This window comes from Buteo buteo, chromosome 14, assembly GCF_964188355.1.
Source record: "Buteo buteo chromosome 14, bButBut1.hap1.1, whole genome shotgun sequence".
In the NCBI taxonomy this organism is placed as follows: domain Eukaryota; kingdom Metazoa; phylum Chordata; class Aves; order Accipitriformes; family Accipitridae; genus Buteo; species Buteo buteo.
In genome coordinates this window covers 17,736,728-17,760,816 of record NC_134184.1, presented here as the reverse complement: position 1 = coordinate 17,760,816, position 24,089 = coordinate 17,736,728, and the positions used below count along the sequence as shown (strand labels likewise).

The 24,089-nt window shown below is 44.0% G+C and overlaps 1 protein-coding gene across 7 annotated transcripts in view; it reads right to left on the bottom strand.

The window, feature by feature from the left end:
- The window catches only part of KLF12 (KLF transcription factor 12), a 249,059-nt gene that overhangs the window by 212,352 nt on the left and 12,618 nt on the right, over positions 1 to 24,089 (bottom strand). The window contains exon 1 of one of the 7 annotated variants that reach the window (XM_075046074.1): positions 351 to 754. The exons of the other annotated variants lie outside the window; for them this stretch is intronic. The gene's annotated coding sequence lies outside the window, so the exon portion shown is untranslated. Of the gene's footprint in view, positions 1 to 350; positions 755 to 24,089 lie in introns of those variants that run through there. 7 annotated transcript variants of the gene reach the window in all.

Genomic DNA, 24,089 nt, shown 5'->3' with positions numbered 1-24,089 from the left:
CAAACCTCTTCCTTCCCACTGAAGGATGCCCAGAGATGTGAGAGGGCACGATACCCTCGTGCCCACGGCATGCCCGTCCCTCCCCACCGCCTATTTCCCACACCCACTCACACCCCTTGTCTCTCAAACAGATCCACCCTCCGGTCCTGCTGATTTCTCATCCCCCCGATCCAAAATGCCACCAGGTCTTTGCAGGCAACCACAGGTTGCTTGACTTGTGCCACAGCAACAAGAAAGCAAACCCAGGCTTCTTCACCCAGATGAGGTGCTCCACCAAACCCCTGGTGCTGGGGGCTGGACTGACATAGGCAAGGAAGAGAAAGGGGGTCCAATCCTCAACGCACCCCTACCTCTCTCACAGGGCTCTCTCAGGCCGCTGCGAATCCTCTGGGCTCAACTTCGTCAGCTGCTGGAGTCTACAGTAAAAAAAAAACAAAACCAAACACCCAAACCATAAAAAGTAAAACAAAACCTGCACTGTCAGCCAGGATTTTCAGAGGAGGCTGGGCTTCTCAGAAGCATCCAACTCGAGACGTCTTAAAGCGGTTAGATTTTATGTGTGCTATTGCTCTCTTAAACCTTCTCTTTAAGGCTGGGAAGCACATAATCGAGAAACCTAAAAGACTCTTGTGGCTTTCAGGAGGCGTGGGTGTCAATGCAAAACGGCACTCTGAACTTTAATTGTTCCGTACAGACATTACAAGACTAATTTGTTGTAATAGATTTAATGGTATCACAGCCCTCTACATATTTGCATTGCTCTGCAATATCGAAGTTTTCCAACCCAGCAGCTTCATATCTGTATCACGGGGGGGGGGGGGGGGGGGGGGAAGAAACCCACGGTTTTAGGCACTTCCCCTGCCTGGTAAATTTACAAACATAAGGCGGCAGCTAGAAACTGTTCACTGAACTTCCCAATAGACAAAAACTGATCCAGCTGCAGAATTCATTTCTTAGCACAAAAATTACAATGCCCAGTGACCACCTCTGTCCGTAACATGGCTAGGCACAAGGGGTTTGTGCTGTGCTCTGCAGTAAACAGAGGTCTGGGCAAATTCAGAAAGTCCAAAGTCCAAAGCTCCCAATAGCACATGTGCTCCTAATAACTGTCTTTTAAGGTAACAAGGACTCCAGCTTGAGTAATTTCTCTCACCACAACAGCAGAGGTATCAAAGAGGAAGAGAAAGAGGTTTTTAAACATGTTGATCCCAACAGATTTATTACACAATATGCCAAACAAAGCCACATAAAGAAAATATGTAAGGGAATTCCACATTCTCTACAAAGACGTCACAAGACGGGGGACAGCCATCAGCACACCCGTAACCCATTAAGACATTTTATGAAAGCAACTGCTACATTTAACCAAGCCAACATGAATCTAGACCACCCGAAACTGCACATTATGTGCAAATGCCGCACAAGAGCAAGGTATGATATATAAAAAGGCCCTAATCTAGTTACTCAGCTACCAAACGAGGTGCAGACCAGCCAGATTCGAGCTCTTTGTTCCTCCCTCCCCAGCTGGAGAGTTCATCATCCGCCCAGCCCACATGCCATGCTTGTAATTCAACCTCAGCAGTGACCAAAACAAGCTCAAGTCTGCACTTTCCTGACCTCTGAGGAAGCAGATAACATCAGTCAAGTTCAGAATTAACTGTCTGCTAAGTTTCGTCAAATTTCCCTCCGACACAGGATGCCAAGAAGCACCAAGAACCAAACTACAAACGTGCAGCGACTTACCCTGCGCTCCCCCCGCCCCCGCGCTTTCCTTTCCGCACTGATTTCATGCACAGCGCTTATGCAATTCATCAGCTGAGCTTGTGGCAGGTTAGCAGAGGGCAGCGGGGACAGGCTGCCCTTTTTCTGACTCCCCGGGAGGGGCGAGCAAAGCAAGGAGCGATGCCACAGGCAAAGCAGAAGCGGCGCAGGGCACTGAGCTTTGGCAACTAGGTACCTGGCCCTGCAAGGACCAAGGGGAGCCCAGCGCAGAGCTACAAAATGGCAGAGATCTCATAGAAGTCGGTACTTACCTGGAAGAAACAACAGGCAGGACTGAGCCTGGTACCACAAGAGGTTCAGCATCCTTTCAAGCATTCACAGTAACACACCAGAAAAACATACGCAAGACTAGAAAGAGTAAAGAGATTAATAGGCTCCAGAATAAAAAGCCAACAAAGAACACAAAACTTCTTTTCGAAGGTGACTAACACCACCCCTTACGTGAAATAGTATAGCAGGTTAAAAACAAAATCCATGCTTTCACCACAGCAGAGAAACAGATTTGCAGTGGAAAAGCTTGGCCAAAAATTTTTCATTTATCTTTGGCAATTTAAACCATTTTCACATAAACGATGTTAAGGAGGCAAAACTGACTGACGCTTTCTTTCACAATAACACGTCAGCCAAAAATCCCGGCTCATATGCCTCATTTGTTATTATAGTCAAAGACTGAGAACTTCACTTCTGATTCTTTACGTGTAAATATAACTTCCCTAGAAAACATGCATCACATTGGGATAGATTCAACCTTGACTGAGGTGTGTAGCTTCCAGGGATTTCCCTTCACTTAAACAGAAAAAACACATCCCTTGTATGAAATAAAAATTACTGCAGAACTTGGAGTTTCTTTACTGGCTTCGATCTAAATTCCAGGTCAGGCTGCCAGTGACATGTATTCGTGTGACATTCAAATGATTAAGATGAAACATTATTTCAACAGAGTCAGGCGAATGCAGCCTGTCATTTTCAGAAAGCATTTTACAACAAAACCAAAAACAAAACCACTTGATTTCTGCAACAGAACAAAACCACTGATAGGAGAGGTGAAGTGAACAGCAGACTGCAAGGAGCCCATCCTCTCCATTTCTACCGAAACAAACCAAAACAACGGTGGCCTTCCTCTTTCCCCACTCCTCCCCAGTGCCAATTCCATATTAAAAAAAAAAAAAAATTAATTGGTGTTTTGGAATTATTTGATCTTTGATCCTTTCCTGTCTTACAACAACCGTGACAGATGCGGAACCAGAAATTTTTATTATTATTGGGAGCCAGAACTCATGTCTCCTTCACATGATGTCTCCCACTGGTATTTAAACTTTTTTTTAATCCGAGTTTTCAGCAGCCATGCCTGCAATTCATAACGAAAGCCACGGTGGAATCTTTCAGGGCTGCCAGCAGTTGTGGTTACCCCGCTTCTTATAAACACGGCGGCTTCCTGCCAAGGCTCCCCTGCTACATCAGGATGAATCATGGCATCCTTCACCATCGTGACCCCCGAACGCAGTCATGCCACAACTCTGTCTAGTTCTATTAACTACACATCACAGTGAGATAGCGCTTCTGTGCCTACCTCCGAAACAGCCTGACTCTTCCCTAAGCCAGCTGAGAGGCTGCCAGCAGACTCCTTCAGGCTGTGTACAGTTAATAGTTAGTATTTTCATGTTTCAGAAATAACAGTTTTCACTAATTGCTCGCAATATGAAGTTCATGGTACACCTTTAAATATGTTGTGGTGGCAAATATGTAATCCTCAAGGCAGGATCCTATGCATCATTCACTCTTCTAACCCTGCAGATAAAAGCACACGAGATAAAGCTCTTGATTAAGTGAACAGTAAAGAACAAAAGCAACTTTTTTTTTTTTTAACTAGGTGAAAAGAGGTGAATTAAAAAAACAAGCAGAGCATCTTATCGCTCTTTGGTGATCCTGTAGTGGATACATTTATTGCACAGCAGGACATTAAATGTGTTTTCCTATATACTGATAAATTATAAATTACATGTGTCCTACTTCTGGTAGTACCACTTTTCTGATCATCTCCTGCAGCACTGAGTCAGCTAATAGCAGCCTTGGCACTTCTGACCTTTACTTAGTCAAAAAAATTCCATTTTGTTGTTTAAATCAAGGATCCTGCCTGCAGCCCCCCATGGTCACCATTGCACCTACCCACAGTGACTCGGTCAGTTCAACAACGGCATCCCAGCAGCTTGACGCCAAGCCACACGCATGTGAGGCTGAGACCAGTTTCTCTAAATGACAAATGTTGAGGTGCCCCTTCAGTACTTCTGGCTGAGATGTTTCCAGCCCCTTCAGATCACTCCACCTCCCAAAACCTCAACAGGGTTGAATGGTGATGCTGTCAATCAGCAAGAAAAAATTTCTGCTGCTGGGGGAGCAAAGGAAGGAAAAATAAAACCCACCCTCCCTCACTTGCTTGCTGTGTGCCTGCACCTCCAGCTGCCTCGGTGCACTGTGTCAGTGGATGAAAATAGACGGGCTTGACAACTTCGCTGGCTCTCTCAAAGAGGCCAGTTGGCAGAAGCAGCAGTCTGTTCCTGGGTAGAAAAGGGTGGGTCTAATATTTCCTCCCCCCCCAAGTCTGAATGTTCACTTCCCCCCCCCCCCTCCTTTAGTCAAAACAAAAGAAAGAATTTCTCTTTTGAACACAAAAACTGAAAAATCCACACATCTGCACACAGGTGGCGAGTAGGATACCTTCACAAGTGTCATCTGATTCCACAGAACCTAATCTTCCTATCAGAAAAAAGGAAACCTAGAAGTTATGACTGCAGAGATAACTTTCCAAACACAAGCAAGCATATCATGAGGCAATGAGCTACAGAAATGCTCCCAGTGCTACTGTTGTACCTTGCTATGCCACTTCAGAGCAAAAGCGTTCCTCTCCAGAAAACCTGGGGACAACCCCAAAATTAAGAAGCAAGCCTAAATTTCACACTGCTGCTGTTCTGCCATAATGCAGGGAGACTACAGAGAAGCAGATTAGCAAGAGAGATACAAAGGGCTATGGGGCACACCAAAGTCCAACAGGACAGTTAGGAAAAGCCTGCAAGACTGGAAGTGCCCAAAACACCTGTGATGCACCCAGGAGTAGGAGGAGATGGAGATTCAGCCTCCTAAACAGTACAAAATACTCAAGAAGATGACTTAAATAAACTTTAAAAGAACATCTGTGTCGGTAAGCTTTGCTCCAACAAGACCATACATCACCAGGGGATATTTTACGATCGATGCTTTACACCTCAACGCACAAATCGGCACAGAGTGCAAGTGCCTGTGATGCATCGCAATTCCACAGCCCTGCCTCCAGGCAAAGCCCGGAGAGCGCGCTGCCACGGCTGCTCCCCGACCCCCACCACCGAGCTCGCGGAGCCGTGTGGGACCGCGGCAGCGCCTCGCTTGTGCACGCCTGGCCGGAGGAGCCACCTGCAACTGTGCTTACGGGCAGGTGGCACAGCCAACACGCTTTTTTGGCCCGTGACCACTCCACACCGTTTTCAGGATCAGACTACCAGGGACGTGAGTCACCTCTGCGAGATTTCAGCCGGGGCCCAGGCGCGGTCACAATGCAGACAGAAAACATCGCTGCTCTGGCAGCAGCCATCTGTGCCGATACAGGAGCAGGTTTCATAAGGCAAAAAGGCTTGAACTGAATTTATGTAAGAAACCTTAACTAACCATCTCAGTACCACACAGGTCATTTTCCAAATCATCTCTCCACTTCAGATGCTCCAGAGACGTTGCTAAAGCTGCTAGGTTTTGGAGCCTATTTCTCATGCAAAGTCAAAATGACTAAGAGGCTTTCAGAAATTTTTAACTCGTGATTTATGTCCAGAAATAAAGATGTGGTGGTTTGAATAGACAAATCTACTTATTTCCGATGGCCCTCTTGAAACCGTTGGTACAACAGCACATAAATGCTTAGTACGGGGGTCATACACAAGAGATCGCTTCTAAAAGGCACTTCTGGAATGTCGTAAGAGCACCAACCTGCTTCCCCCCCAAAACGGACATCCACTAGCAGCATCTCAAGGGTAGCGTGTTCTCAGCATATCCCCTCAGCAGGTGGTACTGACCATCTGTGGCCTGTCACGATGCAGGACCATAGCCTACTTTTCTGCCATCAACAGTCTGAAGTTGCAATGGAAGAGCCTTTTGAAGAAAAGGGGGGAATTACACCAAAAGGAGGAATGGTGATAGAGAAAGAAAGAAAAAGAAAAGAGCATCAGCTCCAAATACTTTTTTTTTTTTTTGTGGTCTGTTCTTTGTTCATTTTTAGCATAGAGTTATTTGTTACATACAGGTGACGGACTAAAATCCAACATATGCTAGTTACATGGAGATGCTAATTTTACTACAGAGAGGAAGCTGAACGTATTTATTGGACTCGGACAGACCTGGAGACTGATCCCATCACTAATTCCCATCTCCTGTCTGATCTTTAGGTGTTTACTCTCTGAAGCTTTCCTACCACCACCGAAAGGGAGCGTAAGCCATCTGGGTAGGAGCTTTCTGCCTGTGCCCTGTATCTGGTAACACTGTGTTCCAGGTTTTTCATTCTTTAGCCTTCAAAGCCCTCCTTTTAGAGAGAATCAAGGCATTTGGGAGAGGGCTATAAGAGAAACTAGGAGCTCCTCAGGGTGAAGGACTGAGGAATGCACCACTGAAAGACCAAGAAGCCAAGCGAGTCCTAGATCCATCGAGAGACGCCAGGAAGTAGGAAGGAACTGGACATGGAACTGGTCTGAAGAGCAGCCGTGACATTTGTGCCAGAAAGGCACCATCACAGCAGCATGGCAGGGTGCCACCTATCTCACGGCTGCATAGGCTTTCATACTCCTTCCTACCAAAAAGGACCCTTAAACTGTTCTCATCTTATAAAGCAAACAGGAGTAAGACAACTGTGGACGGCACTTTCTTCCTCTTGTTTTGCTATACAGACTGGGCATAACGATCCAATAACAACTTGACCATAAGCAGCTCAGAGGTCCTGGCCCCCACACTAGCAAAAATTGTTTCTGACATCCCATCCCACACTGAAAGACTACACATAAGCACGACAGAGCTAGTGACCACCGCAAGACACGGATAAGGGTCTGGGTCTACCAGCACCGAGCTGCAACTGTAGCGTAAGCCATCTGTCTGCAGAAGACTAGTGGGGTGCCACGTACGTGGAAGCTGGCCACATCGGGGCCTGGCCAGCTGGGATCTGGGCCATCTTCCAAGCCTGTTGCTGTTGACTGCTGAGAGTCACAACAAAGGGGTCTTTTCTACCCCAGATGAGCTATTTGCAGATCTCCGACAAAAATAAACCAAATGAAGCAGATAGGTTGCCACGTGACGAGGAAAACTCAGTAAATAAGAAGATCCTCAAGTACAGAACTGCAAACTGGAGATAGCCCAGAGCTTGAATGAAAAGCAGATGGAACCCTTAGACGCAGCAGGACCCCAACATACCTGGAAGAACTTCTGGGAAGAAATACTTTTTTAGTATTTTAAAGCATCTGGCCTGCACACAGCAGAGACAAACCCAACTGAACAGAGCAACAACCTCGACCTGTGCTTACAGGTAAGCCTTTGCAAGAAGGGGTTCCTAAGTAGGTTCCTAAGGAGATACTTCTACTTTTAACACCACAACCATTACTTACCCATATGCTTTAGAGCTACCCTGTGAGAGCAGTCTTCTGCATAGCTGCTAACTGTTCTGTGAACACCTTCACGGGTTGTACCTTTTCTGTTAATACTTCTGAGAGTTTTGTGCTGCAAAAGAAACTAACCCCAAGCTGACAGCCCAACAGCATAGGTGGAAATCCCAGCAGCAATTCATTTGGTAGGTTACTGGCAGATAAGCACAACCACAGCCCAGAAGGCAGTGTCTCTGGCCACGCGGGCTGTTAGAGCAGCGTCAGATCACTGCAAGACTAAGGTGAAGCAAGCTTTGTACATCACCTACAAAGTATTACTAAAGGAACACACAGGTGGGGATACCAGCAATTAAACACTGCAAAGGTGCTGGGAACTGCCCACTAAGGAGTTGTTTCACACCAGTCACACCCACAGCCCACTGAAATGGCTCAGTGGTGCAAATGATGCCAGTGATACAATCCTAGTCTGACATTGCAACTGGGCCACTGAATGCAGAGCTACTAGCCAGGGAAAGCAAGTAACACTTCTTCCGAGGGCACAGAGACCCTGCTGGAGATGCATCAAGCTCCTAGCAAAGGAGAGAGGTCAGTGGCAAGGTTTACAAGCCTTTCACAGCAGGAAAGAGAGACACAGAAGCAGCAGCTGGGAAGCAACACAGCTGCAATGAGTGAGAGCACTCAGGAGAGGGAAGGGAGTTCCGCAGGGAGGCAGCAAGTCAGGCTGGCCAACCTTGCCCAGCCTACACACCAAAATCTCCACGTGCTTTGAGAAGCACAAAACACGTACCTCACGCCTTGGAGGAGCTGGGGGGAGACGACGGTGGATCTCCAGAGGTCTCATTTCTCCAGTGCCAAACACAGTGCTCGGCATGAGGGAGTCCAGCACCATTAGCCTCGGCAGAGCCTGTTGGCTTAACTCCTCCTGCAGCCGTCTGCTCAGGTCACCCAAACCCCTGTGCCAGCACAGCCCTGCTTGTGGACATACGATGCGGGTGCCTTGCAGAAGTCGCACGTGAACCATGTATACTGATCCAATCACTTCAGCACAGTGATCTACCTTCTCCTTGCCACCTGAAACAGCCCAGCTGAAAGCTGGTGATGTTGCACGGAGGAAGGGATGGGCCAGGGCTTTCCTGCAGTCTCCAAGAAAAATTTGGGTTACATTTTTCATCTGAGCTTCAGTGCACGAGTTTGCTGGTGCTCTGTCCAGAATACCAAACCCACCAAACAAGTGGTACAGGATTACCTTACTGGCTACTTCAGGGAAGCCTGAACACAAACTTAAATTATCACTTAATCAGTGCTCTAAAAATAGTTGCGGAGGAGGGCCCATCCACAGAGAAAAATAAGCTGTTGAGAAGAACAATGCTCTGGCAATCACCTCAAATTCACTGCACTTGGGAGAAGAAATCTATCCTTTATGAGCTGCTCTTGGGAATAAAGGAAATTCATGAACTTGCCAGATAAACCTTTCAGAGGGAGGAGAGGAAGACAACCATTTCATGCCCCTTTCCCAGTCAACACTGAATACACTTACAGGTGGGTGAAGGGAAAACGAGAAGGAGTAAACCTCATTTAGAAAGAGATGCATCAGAAGGAGTAGGGAAGAAATTCAGAGAAAAAACAAGAAGGAAAAAAGCAAGTAAGTATTTAATTGAATAACTCCCATTAAATCATGGAACAGAAGGTCAGGAATTCAGAGCAAAAGGAAAGAAAAGGGTAACTAAAGGGGAGATTTACATGTGCATGTTCACACGCTACTACCTCAGTGCCTGACTGATTTGATAACCATCCCTTGCATATTATGCAAACTCAGTTTTCAAGAAACCTTTATCCTTTACTCAGGGCTTGTGGTGGGGATACATCAAACACCACAACTGTAGCACTCCCTTAGGTTTTTTTATTCAATATTTTCTGCATTATCCTCCTCAACCAAGAGAAAAAAAGGTAACCTCAACTACTCAACTTGTGCTGTAAACTAAGGGTGGATTTCAGCTCACCTAATGTTAGCTATCTAAACACTTCTAACTAAAGCTAACAGTCCAAGGCTCCCTCTGTAGTCAAGGAAAAAGACAACCACCTCCAGACAGCAATTTATTCTCTTTTAAGATCCATTTCTGTGACTGGTGGGAGGAAACACACTTTGGAGACCTGTCTGTCTACCACTGCTGATAGAGGACATCTAGGCAACGAGGCTAAACCAGACACCCAACTGCAGTGACGGAACACAGGGGAAGCAGCTTTTACCCTCACAGTCTGCAAGGCGCTTGGAAGAGAACAACCTAGAGAAAACATCATTTGCACAAAATACTTAGGTCTTTAACTCCTCAGAGGACAAAGAAGGGGATGCAGATGCGGGTCAAGGACTGCTAGTGGAAGGATCTTTAATATTAATGTTTACATCTAAGGCCCATTCTTCAATTCAAAATTAAGTAAAAACCAAAGAGGTTCGCTAGTTTCCTGGCAAAGCACGCTTGGCACTTAATGTCTTTTCTGATGTTTACAAGCACAGAGCACGGTAAGGGACATCTGCCACCACCAGCACACCTTCCTGCAGTCTGCACAGGAACAACCAGAGGACTTGGCTCCGACTGATCCCCACTGACAACATGAAGCCTTCAGAGAACGCTGCCAAAAACTCAGTGTAACAGGATGATGAAGATTGGTGGAGACTGCGTAGAGGAAGGTAAAGGGGAAATATGTACCATCAGACTCACAAAGTATTTCCACTTCTCTGCAGCATGGCAGGGGTACTTTTGAGCAGAAGAGGGGAGAACGAAGCTGATGGCAACAGACTACCATGATTTGCTGCAGTACCATTAACAAACTGCACTCAATTCATCTCCTCTGGCTTCTTTCCATCACATTTTATCAACTTGTTCAAAGGGAGCATTAAAAGCTCTTTAGTACCTTGCTACATTTGCTACTGCTGAGCAGAAGTAATTGCCAAGTAAGATATCTATCTGCCAGAGCCTGCTCATGCCTGAGATGGTAGAGGTCACGTTCTGGAAAAGTTAGACTTTGAACTTTTCCAAGTTTCTAATTCCCACTGTAGTTACACACACACATAAGACAACTGAACAGCACAGAAAAATGGAGGCAAAAATCAGAGGTGCAGCAGAGCTGACGCCTACCCCACAACAAGTTTTACCTCTGAAACTATCTGAGCAATTTTAGGAATTTTTTTTACCCCATTTTCAAATCACGCATCTGAAAAGCACAGCTATTAATTACAATCAGTGAAAATATAAGTGATCCCTGAAATACATGCTGGCCCTCACACGCCCAGTGCTGCCTCCCCTCTCCCCCCTGCTCCCTCCCCCAAAGATGCACGGAAGTACCAAATCCCATTCAGGACTCCTTGAGGAAATTCTTTGTCCGTGATGTTTTCTCTAAAAACAGTCCACAACCGACTTTCTTTTTTACTTCCAACGTAGCGGGATTCAATTTCAGTGCCCCAGCTGCCGCGTGAATCAGACGGGAAGGAGCAAGCTTTGAAGCGCGGCCGCACAGAGGCCGCCTCGCAGGGTGCCGGGAGCTCCAGCACACAAAGCACCAGCACCACAGAACCACAAGGGCCAAACCATTACAGCATGTCACAGCAAACGCCTCGGCCGTGGAACTGGGCCTGCGCAAGTCAGTCTTGCCTGAAGATATCCTTACACATGCAGTAATACAGACCGGAAAAAAAAAAAAGCAAGCATTTAACCTCTGATGGCATTTTCAGCCAAAAATGTGACTTCAAGAAGCCTATTTTTTTTACATTTCTTGTTCAGCTATACACGTTATGGCATAGGAGTTAAGCACGGTATCAGTAGCTAATGTCACTTGATAGCCTACTAAAGCTTTGTTAACCATGAGGATTTGCATGCTATTATCAACAATGTCATAAACTTTCCAGACTTCTGCAAAAACCTCCCTGCTGCCATTAAACTGTTAACACTGTCTTTCCCCTCTCCCTTTTTTTTTTTTTTTTTTTTTAAAATCTCAGTTGCCGACCAGACAGCATCACATTTTGCCTTTCCCATTCCTGCTGCTGCTGCACTGCAGTGCTGCGCTGGGAGCCCTCTCCTCCACCTGACAGAGCCGCCCCAGCACCTCCCCTCCTGCCCACAGGGCTGCAAACGCAGCAGGACCAATCCTGCCTCCAAGCACCCTCCCTGTCTATAGAGCAGGCTAGAGCACCAGCACGACAAGCATGCCGAAAGCCCGGCGGCTGCCACCGGTGTAGCTGATGCGCGCTCTCACTTTCAGTGGACCTGGGGCACGACGTCCTTACCGATGGGCTGGTTAGCAGGCTGCTGGGTGGGGTTTTTTTGAGCACCCATCATTAAGCCCAACTTCACATTAAGTCCTTACCCAGGAGGACTCAAAGTCTACAAAGACAGGTACAGCAGAGAGACACAGAGACCAAAAGATGCTCATCAACAATAAGGGAAAAAGTTATCTCCTTGAAAAATAAAAAGTTTGAGCAAAGATGACAGATTTGTATGCACGTATCCTTTGGGCTGGATACCAACCAGTAAGGCGAAATAGGAGAAAATGAATGTCCATCATGAATACAGACAAGACATGCTGGGGAACAAACAAAAAAACCCAGCATAAAGGCTTGTAAAGGGGTTTAAAAGGTAAGGGAAAAGTTATCTTGATGTATCTCAGGTAGATTTGATGCAAGGAGCTGCTTTCTGAGTAGAAGGGAGAAACAAGAGTAGGTCAAGAAAAGCAAAGAGCCAGTGAGAGCTGTGAACCATCACTGCTATGGGCTCACTTGATGTGCAAGCACCAGTTGTACCAATATGACATAAACACCCAAGAAAGTGCAAAGCAGTTCTTGTACAGCACAGCGACAATCAAATGAAGGATGGGTGAAGCAAACAGAAAAGACTGTATTTATATATATGAAAATATATCTAGAATAGCTACTTAGAGATATATATATACACACACACACAATACAGTGCATTTTGTGGTCACTTACAAGAGGGATTTGTCTACCTTCAAACTTTCTTTTCCATGATGCTGATGTGCTGAGACCTCAGCTGTTTTTCCACTTGTTTTGATTTCTTTGGGCTTGTTTTTTGGGGTTTTTTTTCTTCTTTGTGATAAGTATCCCCCTCATTGCTCTCCCATGTGTTCCCCCATTAGCCTGCTTGTGTCCATCTACTGCCAGCTGTCTCACTCTTAAGACTCTCAGGAGTTTGTTTGTGGACCACCTATCATAAGGAGATCCTCACCTGTGACCAGGGCTTGTACAAATAAATTATTTGAAAAGGAAACATTTATGATGCATTTATGGACAATATTCTCCAACAGGACAAGAAAAGCACAGCTCAACTCTGTGATGATGCTGAACTGCTGATTAACATAATTGAATAGCTTTTGTGCTCTCCAAGCAGATTAAACAATTTACAGTCACTGAGTCTTTGGATAGACCCAAATGAGGAGATCAGCTTCTCTTCGAAGGGACCACCCATGTACTCTGTGTTATTCTCCATGGCCTTCTGATCCAGCACTACTGTTAGCAAAATTGAAGTGTGCTTTGGGTACCGATTTTAATTATAACAAACCTGTATGAAAGATCTCGGCAAATGGTTTGATCGTAGTGTTCATGCACTTTCTGAAAGACTTACTGAACAGCAATAATCCATTTGGATGCACTGTAACTCTGACAGAATTCAGTATAAAGACAGAAAAAAGTATTTTTAAAACTTCATTTGTCTAATTTCAGTTTAACACAGTACTGATGCACTAAACACAAACACTGTTCATGTATTTGGTATCTTAAGAGAAGGATCAAAATTTTTCTTCCTCTCTTCATTCTAGTAGAATCACTGACAAAAATCACATACTCCCCAAAGTCAGCCTCTCTAAGATTTCAGCTCCTTGTCACTGCTATGCTACAATTTGCAAGAATTAAAACCCAAATCGCATTTTCATCTCTTTGAAACCATTATCCAGGTAAAATTCATAATTCTTTAAAGTGACATGATGTGAAGTACATCTAATACCACTCTCAGTTTGTACAGATGATAATGAAGGGAGCACCCTTTTTGAAAAAGGGTAACTACTACTTCCCTGGCATTGACATTAAACCAAGCTTTATGCCTGTGAGCAAAAAGGCAAAGGATGCAAAGCTAGTAATTTCTTTGGTTGCCTCTCAGTTCGTTCCCAGATGTGGAAGGGTAATAATTGTCTCCAGTTACTTACGCAAGAACTTTTAAGTAAATAATGCTTCTCACAACTATCCTATGTTTATTTACAAATATATGCACATCATTTTTCAGTGTCTCAATATGAAAACTAATACTAGTAGCTGAACTGTTTCAAAAGCAGACACACGTTTTCAGTACTCAACTTCAGATAGCCTAAAAATTTACCTGCAGGGTAACTTTACTATTTCAGTAAATGAGCTGAAACAACTCTGCACCTCTAGACCGCACCCAGACTGTCTCAAGCCAATCTAGTATCACCTCCAGTTTTAGTACCTTTATGAGAGTGCTCTTCTCCCTCAAGCATGATCATCAGTATTTGAATAAGAGAAGAATGAATGCTAAGACCATTTCCCAGATTCATACAGACAACCTGTACCAGGGTTTTTACCTTCTTCTGCATGCTATTGCATCATTAATTTATATCAGAGATGGGAAAGAAGGGCTACAGGAGAAGTCAGTCACTGGTAAGTGAATTTCAAGAAGGCTGTTGCTCAATTACCTGGTTAGATTTCAAAAAAAAGAGAAAGAAATTACACACACAGAGACTAATCAAGAGAGAAGAGCTGGCAACAAGACAGAAGGAACTTCTAAGTGTTATAAAGAATGCAAGTGTAAGCTTGAATCAATAGTTTCTTCTACATATTATACTCGGGCAAGATGAACAATGCTAAGTTCCTACTGCAGGATTTTTTTTTCTTCCCATTGAAGTTACCTATACTCTTAGACAGTGAAATGAAAGCAGACAACGCACCAGTCTGTGTTTCATTCCTTTGGTATCACCTGCATTTTTTTAAGACAGCACAGTTACACACGTGAATGAAGGCCTCTATTTACCTGCTGCGCTTTGATTACTAATGAGGAAGCAATGTCAGCTCAAATTTTCAACTGTGTCAAAGAAAAAAAAAAAAAAAAATCAACTTTAACTTGAAGCCCAGACACAGTGATAAACCATGAGAATCAGCAATTTGTACGTGTACAGCCATCTATACTACACTTAACTAAGCACCAAGTCTTTAAAACCCTGAAGAAAAGTTACCTGTAAGTATCTAAGAAAAGAAGACAGCAAAGGTGGCCCCCAGAGTGTCTACAAACTACACGATTTTTCACTATTATAAAGCCAAACAACATGATGAAACTATGAAGGAACAACTTCAGTTTAGCTACAGTGACATTCAGGACACACTGACTGAAACACCACACTCCCCATGCAAAAACCTGCTAGTGACAGAAGTGAGTATCAACTTGTATCAAGAAGTTAAACTCCACCATGCAATGTCCCTGCTGCTTGCAAATTAAAGGACCTGACTTTTTTAAAGCACAGTTGTTTCAAAAAAATCCCTCAGTGGTTGTTTTAGGTTTTGACATGCAGTGGTTTATTTCCTTTAATAGATACTCCTCTATCTACTGTGTAAACAGCGAGAGCTTCACTGTTTAAACTTCCAGTAAATCCAAGATTAACACACTTCTTTTCTTCCCATCCCACAGTTTTTCATCTATTTGTACAGCACCTCCAATCCAGCACCCGAGAACCTCTGGTTCAGAGAGCCGTGCCCTCCAGACCCCCCGAGGATGGAGCTACTGCTGCTACCGAGCAAGGAGGGAGACGGAGCCAGGAGAAGAGGGCTGATGCTGCACGGGTGCACAGCTCTGGGCAAAGAGCTGCTCTTAGACCCAAGCAACACGGGCATACCCCTGCAGCGGCACAGGCTCTTCGGCTGTGAATTACAAAACCCACCGATGCGTATTTTCGGTATTCCCACGCACAGAGGGCAGGTGGTACCCTGGCACTGCCACCACAGCTCTTGCAATAGTTCAACTCTGCTGAGAGGCACAACCTTATTCCCTCATTCCCTGGTATTATGTGAGTGCACCTGGGTCTTGCTGTCCTTGGGTCTTCTCTGTTATTGGTATTCTCCTGAACAGCCTGTTGGCAGGTGGGAACCCAACCAGTTCTCATATTCGCTAGGAAGCCTCCAGATGCCATGGCCCACTCCACCTCCTATTAGCCCCACATCAAAAGCCGCTCCTTTGGTCCTCCATCAGTTCCTGCAGCTCTCCTTTCTTGCTTCCTCATCTCTTTCCAAGGACTTGCTCTTTCCTTAACTCTTCCCCCCCTTTAGTTCAATGACTAATTCAGTTCAGAAAAAAAAACCAAAACAACTGTAGCTCAGTAAGAAGCAGATGCTCCCCCTCCCTCCTCTCCATTCCCACCTCCATCTCAACCCACCACACACAGAGAAATACTGATAACGATGCAATTAAGATTCCTAAGTCTTGTCCCCATTCCTAAATCTTGTCCCCAAAATCTCAACATTCATTAAGTTTGGGACTGTCACTATGACTAAGTGAGGTGCACCGCAGTGTATAAACTGCCTCTAGTAAGCCTGGAGAATGCTATAAGTTCTTACATATATAGGAAAGTCATCTTTCTTAGAAACAGGGCCAACTGCTCCTAACCAGCTTCACTCTTGTTTTCATACAGCCACCCCAGCTGCATTCTATGTGCAACCGTCACGTGTTGCAAAGTGATTTTCTTGACAACATGCTCATTTATACATTGTACAGTATTTCACAACACCTTTAATGTTTCAGTCAGAAAAGCTGGCCAAGCAAACATATTTCTCATTTTGCACAGACATGCTTCTGCAGTTTGCTAACTGAAAAGGATGCTGCCAGTATCTCAGACTTTTAGGGTTTTTTAGAGTACATTAAAACCGGGCTTTTTCCATGAGACTCCATTTGCCACATGAATCTTTCCCTCTTAAACGCAGTATTCCCTATGTTCTCAGTAACTTCACTATTTACATATGCCCAGTCTATTATATTGCTGTTTGGTGAATTTATTTTCAAGTCATACAGGGTGCAGATTTGAATCCAGACCAATAAATCTGACACACAAGTCCGGAATAATTAGTTTCTTTCAGTCAGCGACGAGGACTCCGTGGGCCTTGCCAATTCCACCCATCAGTTCTCTTCCTTGCCCTTTCTTTCTTAGAAGAAGCCATCTACCCACTGGCTCCAGCCTCCCCAGGCAGCCTGCGGCAATGACAGCTTCATGACAAACACACACTGGAAGACATGAAAGAGACACTTCTGATTCGAAGGAGATGACGCTTCCAGCTTACCTCCACACTAACTTCTCTCATTTAGAATCATAGAAAGGTTTGGGTGGGAAGGGACCTTAAAAATCATCTAGTTCCAACCCCCCTGCCATGGGCAGGGACACCTTCCACTAGACCAGGTTGCTCAAAGTCCCATCCAACCTGGCCTTGAACACTTCCAATGGCAATTTCAGCATCAAGGTGAAGGACGTCTTGTCATGGAGCTGAAAACAGCAGCCTCCATCTTTCCTCCAGCAGAAATAAATCTTTCTTTCATCACATCATGCTACAGAGAATTCAAGTGCTCTGTCCAGAAAGTTTTAACACCTTGTAGCTCTCATGCCCAGTCAGAGAAGCAGCTGACAGAGATTCACACACATTAGAGACTGAAGGTAAGTAAGAAAGAGATATTTACTTTCTACTTGAATTGTTATTTCCCTTTATCTGTGACTAATGTCATCTCTCACTTCTTTCGTCACCTTACTCCCAGAAGTCAATACAACCTATCTGAGCCAACATATCCAAGGACTGACACTGATGCTGCGCTGGAGCTGCTTTAGAGCCACCACAAAGCTAAGAGATGCTCTGAGCCTCCAGTATTATACAAGCAACAGCTAAATAAATATCACATAACTATTTCTAAAAATCTGCCTATACTTGCTAGAAACAACAAGGAATCTAAATCTGAAAATAGTATCAATATTCTGCCAGAAAAACACTGAACATTTAAAGTTCCCCTGATGTTTCTACAGGACTGGGTTTTTGCAGCTACCAATTTACTGGTGACACCCTAGAAAATCAGAAGAAATGGGAAAAAAGCAATAGGTCTAAAGGTATATTTTTTCCTGACTACTGCCTTAGAGGCTGCATACCTTACTTATATGGCTACTATTCTAATGACTTAAAGTGAGTGATATTCAGAAGACAGTCATCATATTATGAGATGAAAGAACCCAGAATAATCCTCTCTCTTCAAATAAAAGCAATAGCATTCTGCCATTTCATACATTTCCATCTTTTATTTTCATATTCTGAGAATTCTCTATACATCTTCACTGCAGTTATCCCTTCTTCCTTCTAAGTTTAAGTAAAGAGCAGTGACTTCTCTCCAGCTTTCATCTGGAGGCATTTATCTTACAATCAGTCCTGCAGCATGAAATTCAGTTTGTATTGGCACAATGGCTTCACACAAAAACAATCATACTTTTAGCAGAACTCTTATGCTGCAAATCCTTGTTCCCATCTTGACTGACTTTGCAGTAATCCATGTAGTTTATTTGGTTACACAAAGAATCACAGTTCATTTGACATAATTATCTTCTTTTTCTGTTAGTATCTATATATGGCATCCTAAACTGCCATACTCACTTTTTTTGATGCATGTTCATGATCCTCAGTGAATGACTCGGTATACCTGCTGTTCTGCCTTTAGCCATACAAAACTCTACCTTCTGCTTTGATTATCTGTGGGCTTTAAAACAACTAAACAAACAAAAAAACACCCCACCCTAAGACTCATCAAGCACTTCCCTTTCTCAGTCTTCCTTCTGCAAACACCAATCAAGAAACCTTTTTTCCTCATTTACTGACCTCCCCTCCAGCTCAACGCTTCTGTACACAAGTTGCCAACAGCAGGAGTCTCCATGGGATTCTGCATCACTGCCATTTTCCACTATTTCTTTCCTAGATATGCACTTTTTCTCTTTCCATAGGTCCCTGATTCCCTCCTCCCATTCATTTATCTTTCTGCCATCTCACAGCCTCTGCCACTGGAATTCGTAGCCGTTGCATGTGGCAAGTCCAGAGCAAGCTGCCTTCATCTGCTAGAGCCAGCCACTGAAAAACAATACAGCTGAATCCTTCCTTAGCACCCACATCACAAACATCCTTGTAACTTTCAGGATGTGAAGCATTAAACAAAGCCTTTCTCCTCAGTTAAACTGGCATGATGAGAAAAGCAGCATCGCTTGGCCCATGCACGGAAGGCTTTTGTGGTCTCCTTTTTGCTCTTAACATTAAGTCCCACAAGACATATAGCCCATAGATACAGCTGTCTTATCTGTGACATACAGGTTTCAGTGGTCCCAGGTTGCCTATGCTACCAACGCCTCTGGACACTTAGGACCTGATCCCTACCAGCACCTATGCAGCTGCCTGCCTGCATCCCACCTCCTACTTCCAGTGTAAAATCCCCCTGCAGCCCCTTGATGTAGGCAGATCTAGATTCACCCTGCCTTAATTAACGTAGCCACAGAAGGCTACCTTAGGCCACTCAGCATAAACACCACTCACCATAAACATCTTCATAATCACCAAGCAAGGCACAGTTCATAAGGAATAATAATATTTTGCATAAAACATTTAATAAGTTTTGGGGGAAAAATCCAATTATTTGAGACACACAAAGTCTTATCCAGGTCTAAAACAGATGTACAGGCTTGCATACTCATTTTCTTTCCAAGTACATCATTTGTTCATCATAATACATCATACCTCCTTAAAAACCGTGCCTAGCCATCTTCTCCCGGCCATGAAACAACTAGCACTAGAGCCAGCAGACAAACTCACATGGGATGGGCTTTTCCCTGGGGAAATCCAAAACCCTGGGGACGTAAGGCTGTCCCACTCCTAACTTTGGGAACAGCTAGAGGTGCTTTCCTGCCAGCAGCACTGGTGGCCTCCAACCACCTGGTCTGCTCCTGCACAGCCACAGCTGTTTGGGGGGATGAACTGGGAAAATAACCCGAGTTAAGAATAAATTGGTAAAACCCAAGAAGTTAGGGCAGTTTCTTGATCCAATCCAGTCTGCTTACAGTGGAAGCGGTATGAGTGACCGAGGGACAGGCACCACAGATGGGTGGCAACAGGGACTGCATAACCCAGCACTGACACTAAGAGAAGCACGGCAGCACCTCCGTTAGACTGACTGAACCAAGACCTGTTCCTCGCTAATGAGCGCAAAGAAGCAATCTCTATCCACTCTGTATATAACTCAGCACTCGTTAACATGTACGCACTGTGCCATATGCTTTTCCTCCCATGCGGATGCCCCTTTCCACCCCCCCCAGCATGAATCCAACACCATGCTCCAGGGATAAACGAGCTTTCATTTTGAAAACCTTAACAAGCCCAGCAAGACCAAATTATGATCAGCAGCCTTTAAAAATGAGTGGATATGAAAATTCCTATACAATAAAAATAAGTTATCCAGCAAATATAATTTACTTTGGCTTATCACATAGTCTCTTGCATAAACATAACAAAGAGCATTCAAACCACCCTCCACAGAGTTTAGGAACATTTACAAGACATGAATGATGATTTACAGCATCTAACTCCACCAAGAAGAAAACGTTCCATGTTGCAGTCCATCAGCTGTGAGTAAGGCACTAACCACCTGATCTTTAGGAGCATTAATCTGTTAACTCCAGCAGGAGTTGGGTTAACACAAGCAAAACTGGAGCCAGGGATCCCAGTTCAGTGCTCCTTATCCAGCAAAACTTTCACAGATTCTCTCCAGTCCTCCAGCATCCAGAATTAGCTATTACACCAAGAAACACAGAAACCCAGAATTATTATAAATATCATTTCATGGACATGCAGTGACTTTCAATACGGCCTAAACTCTTCAGAGATATTAATTTAAAAGCCTGAACCAACAGTTTAGGATTTCCTCTAAGCTGCAGCTTTCTCAAGTCAATATTTGTAAAACATGTTTCACGTTTCCAAGGAAACCAAGTGGGTAATACCTCTTGCAAACAGCCTCCTTCAATATACTTCTGATGGCTACAGGGCTCATAGAAGTTATTCGTGGTCTGACAAAGGAAAGAAGTTACACTTTTCCTTACATCTTCCGAAAAAAAAAAAAAATCAGCCTGCAGAAGCAACTGAAGCAACGTACATAGCAAGCATCTACAGAAATCCTTGTGGACTTTGCCATCTGAAGCAGACGTATAATAACCCTTGCATTACTCAGCTTTTCTACGTATTTTTCCCATTGGTAGATCTAAAAGTGCCCAGAGCAAACAGCATTACATTCGTTTTGCAAATGCAAAAATTAGACACTTCTTAAATTACTTCCAAATTATCAGCCAGTACACCAGCTTCAGAGGTCTGAACATATCTCACCACCCTCTACTAAAAATGTATTATGCATCTCATGGTAAAGTTCAAATGTTAATGAAGATAGAGACCAAATCCAGGGATAGAGTAGCATGTTATAATACAATGCTGCTCACTTATTTTTTTCTATTATTTTTCTTATTTGACAGATATTTAAATCAATTTAAGGCATGACTAGCTCACTGCATCCTGCAGACATAAAATAAATGGTGAGGCGCACAAAATATACTTGAAGTAATTTTGTTGATGGGATCTTTGGAAAAAGCAAGATTATCAACAAAACAGCAATGACATAATATCTCTATCTGAAGAAGAGAGGAGGAAAAAGTACAGCCTGACATTAAGTAGAAATAACAAATCTATGAATTCCACTTTTATTAATGCAAAGACTTAAAATTTTAAAACAAAATGCCTGCAACAGTATTTTTGTGCTCCTGCACACTAAAGACAGATCAAAGCAATAAAGAAATCCATTTTCCTGTCTGTTAGAAGTTCTGCAAGACTTCTGTTTCCAAAGAGCCGGGTAATGTGCTTTTAAATGATATACTTAAAGAGCATTATATGTCCAAACATCCTCGCTGAAAAACAAAGACTCTGAAGTTTCACCAGAAGAATCCAGACTAGAAAAATACACATCGCGCTCTCACATCTGCTCACATCTACCTACAAGATGCCCTCGACAACTGTTTAATACACAAAACAAATATCCAGAGTTCCTCAGCATGTTGCATTTTGTTCGCTCAGAGAAACTCAACACTGGATAAGACACGGATGCTTTTTGGTGGCTTAGGGTAACAACAGAAACACCAGCCCTTCGAGGAAGCACCTCAACCTCCTCCTGATGTAACAGGCATCGAGCTGAACCCACGGACTTTGGCTGCAACAAAATTTATTGCATCCAACACGAATCTGCGACCTACAAAGACCCACATTCAAGAACAACACGTGAAATAAAGCTGCAGCTTCTCAACAAGCCTAGAAGGAGCAGCCAGGAGACTCCTTTGACTTTACAACAGAGGATTGTTTAAACAACAAAAATGAACCCATTACAACAGAATCACTTTACATAATGTACCAGGCATCACATTAGCTACATAAACTTCTGTGGCAAGCAGTGAAAACCAATTTCTGTCTTACAAAATGTCCCAGAGTCATTTGCAGTATAAGAAATGTCATTCCAGAGCTGATGACTGAGATATTAGTAATGGACAAGATCTTCAGTGGATAATAACTAGTGCTGCAATAAGAGGAATCCACGTCACATGGAAAGTATATTCAGCAGCAAATAGTTTTCAAAAGATCTTAAGTCACCACGTAGCAACGACGGGCTTTCTTTTTGCCACCATTTACTAATGAAACACACACACACGTTTACTTTTCTTGGACCATTTGTGTCCTCCCTCCACCCCTTAATTTAGTCGTTTCTCTCCCCTGCAACCTGCCTTCATCCCAGAGAAGGGTGACTCGCACAGAGTCCGACAGCACAACTGGGAAACAGATGGCAAAGAGCAGAAATACTCTCCCAAGATCCTGGAGCCAGAACAAACTTGAGGACACGTACCACAGGCAGCCCTCCCCCAGAGCACGGGGAGAGGGAAAGGCCCCAGGGACCCTCCTGCCAGACTGCAAGAGATGTCACGGTCACCTCGGACCTCAGATGTCCCAGTTAGAGAACAGCAGGACGCGAAAGGCACCTGACAGCCTGACCTACACGGAAGAAACGGAGCTGCTTTCCTCGTGAGGTACCACAAGTTTTCCCAAAGGTAACGCGAGACACCAGCACCAAGACACCACGTGCAGCTCCAGCTGCCTCCTGCTCCGACCCAGAAACCAAGGGGTTACTGCTTCACTGCAGTGTTTTCAGGAACCGCTGCAATAAATCTTCAGCAGAAATTCAGGGCTCCAGGGACCTATAACATGCTATGTCATCTATAACATGAAAATATAAATTAAGGGATGACTGGTTTTCATATTTAGAATTGTGTGCAACGGAAACTAATTCTGCATTTAAAAAAACCCCAGACAATCCAACTTGAAAGTAAAAAAAGATAAAACATCTAATAGTTATTGCATGGAGAAAAGAAGAGCAACATTACTGGTGAAGAACAACAAACAACATCTAAAAACTCCACTTCAGTAAAAAATGAAATCATTATTAGCCTTTGCAGAGGAAGGATTTTAAGCTAATGACTGCAGACGCTTTAGGCTCACACTTCTTCTTTGCCACGTGAAGAGCTGTACTCAGAAGACAAAGTTCAAAAGCTCCATGGAGAGCTGTTCACGAGCCTCATACACCACTGCTGGACTGTAAAGGGCTATTTCTTAATAAACTGGTGGTTCATAAAGAACAAAAATCATTAATAGCAGCAAGCCAAATGGAGGAAAGCACAAGCCCACTTCAAGCACCCCACTGGAAGCTTAAACCAAGACGCTGCAGTGCGCACTGGAGCAAAGTTTGTCGTCAGGAGGAGGAACTGGAGCAAACGCTGGGACTGTAACAAGTGACCGGAGGTCGACTGGATTTTAGAAGAGCGATATTTCCCCACAGACCAATTAGTTTTGTAGCAGTGGTGTACGAGATACATTGTAAAGCTAATTTTACACACATTTCACTTTCCTTTTTTAAAACACAGATAAGTAAACACCCATTTGGACTTCTCAAGAGCACAAGGAGATATTATTTTGGCAGAGAGTCTCCATCGTGCCTGGGTGTTATTTCTAGCGCTTCTTACCTTCTTCACTTTCCTCTCTGGCAGTTTGAAGCATTAGTAAAACCTTTCCTCTGACCAGCACTTTTCAGTTTTCTGACTTGCTGCACAGGGCTACACTGCACAATGGTCCTCGCTCCCAACCCTGATCCTGCTCACAGGATCTGCACTAGTTAGGTCAACTTGCAAAAAGAAAGTGACGCAGCCAGCATAGCTCCCTTTCCCTCTTTGAGAAAAGAGGAAGGGAATTACATTTCCAATTGTATTATTTTTTGATAACTCTGCATCCTACATCATTTTGCCTGGCTCCATGAGAAATACAAGCAGAAATGGAGTTATCACACTGAATGAAATGATACAATGAAAAAGCTGGGGGGAAAAAAAAAATTAAAAATCTTGCTTTGGCCTTTAGTTGCTATTTCAAGAAGTTAGGGAGAAGGCAGAGGAAAAAAAAGAGAAAGGCCCATCTTTAGTGTGGTTTCCTTATAAAATAAGGTTACT